This window comes from Hipposideros armiger, unplaced genomic scaffold (genome assembly GCF_001890085.2).
Source record: "Hipposideros armiger isolate ML-2016 unplaced genomic scaffold, ASM189008v1 scaffold_379, whole genome shotgun sequence".
NCBI lineage: Eukaryota > Metazoa > Chordata > Mammalia > Chiroptera > Hipposideridae > Hipposideros > Hipposideros armiger.
The window spans coordinates 269845-272036 of NW_017731729.1; positions in this window are offsets into that span (position 1 = coordinate 269845).

A 2192-nucleotide genomic window follows, 5' to 3' on the forward strand; every position below is an offset into this window, starting at 1 on the left:
ACATACTTAGCTAGTTTGGACCCCAAGAATACTCTGGGGAGAAGTATGGAAGCTAAGAGTGTTGAGCGTCTGTAATGTGAGCATTGCATGTAAAAGCATCTGGGCCAGTGCTTGGCAATGTTCTGAAATCTCTGAAAATATCAGTTGCTGTTGTTATTAGATAATCATGATCATGTTATCTCCTTGAATCCTTACTTTTTTTTTGTTTAGGGATTATTATACCGCATTAAAGGATGAAGAAACTGAGGCCTTAGAAGGCTCAATATGTGAGATAAAATGCTAGTCACTAGTATAGCAAGTTGTCATTTTCTCCTTCCTGGCCAATGCTCTTTCCTCCCCACAGCGCCACCTCTGGTAGGGATGGCGCATCAACCGTTTCATGCTTTTCACCAGGATTTGACTTCATTATGAAATGGAATTTCACCTGGCTCCTCTTTCATGACCGGTTGTGGGAAAATCTGTCTGGCAAATATCAAATTGTTTCGAATGTGGTAGTTTAAAAGCATATCTACATTGATTTACAGTTTCAAGGTCCCACCTTTGAGTTACTTTTAGAATTTGTAGATGGATGCCATCCAGCCAGGATGACTCATCTGCATTTGGTTTGTCATTTCGTTTTCAAAAGTCACAGGTATCTAGCATCCATTGATCTGACTGTCCCTTTAAAATATGAAATAGGTAATGACCTTGAGATAGACTGAGGCAAAAGGTCTCATGCTTTTTACCTTATTACTTTGGGCATGCTTTGCCATCCTGTGGTCAGGTGGTTTGCATAATTCCCCACCAATCCCTTCCTCCTGCCACACTTAAAAACTTATATTAGGCTCTATAGATTGCTCTGCATGCTATTCTTTAGTTTCTTTTCTTGGACTCCTGTAATTTGTAAGTTGTACTTGAAGTACCACATTTTGTGCCCTTCCTTGTTTCGTTTAATTTTAAAATCTGTTTATACTTTGTATATATTTATTTTAATTTTTTGTCTGCTTTTAATCTCTCTCATACTTTACCAGTTAGTAATAAAGGACTTTTTCAAGCTCATTCTTTTTTCTTTCTTTTTTTCTCCCCTGGACCTATATTTACCCCAGGCTTTAAAATGTTTCTAAAGAGCTTTAAGACATCTTGTGGGTTATTTATTGTTATTTTTAGTTTTTCTTTACTAATGATGTCATCTTTTTCACCATTTCCTTTTCTAAAAGTAAATAAGAGTGTGATTGATTTCTTTGGATTTCCCTCTACCACTAGGATGTGAGGTTGAGTTTTGTTATAGTGGCTTCGCCTCAGCTAATCTGTAGCTAATTTGTACAGAGTCCTTCTCTCCCACCCTACCCCCCTCCTTCCTAGTCATTCTAGAACTACCTGTCATAAGGAGCAGTTGTATGGCCTATTAAACACACCCACATATACACACGTAAATATATATATTTAATCCTATTTTTTTCTTCTACTTGGCATTAAATCGTCAAAAAGTCTTATTGTTAATATCTGTTTTTGGTTTTAATTTTCCTAACTAGTTTCAGTGGCATAATATGATAGATTATTGTTTCTCCCAGTTGTAACTTTTTAATTAAGTATAGAACTGCCCCAACAAACACCCAATAATATTAATATGGTCATGTTTTTTAACATTAGTGTACTTCATCTTGTTTATTTCAAATGCTATATCTTCTGTCCATTAGCTCTTATCCTTACTCAAGCACTCATGAATATGTTTCGAATGTCTAACTCTCTACGTTCCCATTGTCATTACTCTGACTACTGTTATCTCCTTTTCTTAATAATTGCTACAGACCCTATCTGGGCGCACAGCAATTGGTTCCCTAACTTTGGCAGAGTGACCCAATAGGTCCTTTCACTAACCCATGGGTCAGTACGGTGTCAGGGAGAAACTGAATACTGAGGTTCCAGTTTCGGCTTTTGTCTCGTCTGTTATTTAGGAAAGGGGGTTAACATCACCGGAAATCAATTTCATCATGTGACGGGATTGGAGAAGATTATAACTAGTTTTTTTCAGTGCATTTCAAATACAGCCAAGCCTTTGCCTATATTCTATAGTGCTCATATCTATTAAAAGTAAATTTTCACTTATAACACATAATAGGGTAATTTCAAAGAACCCACCAGTTGGTAAGGTGGACTTAATCGTATCACTAAACAGTGGCATCTAAATCGTATGGCGGCAATATAATTATCTA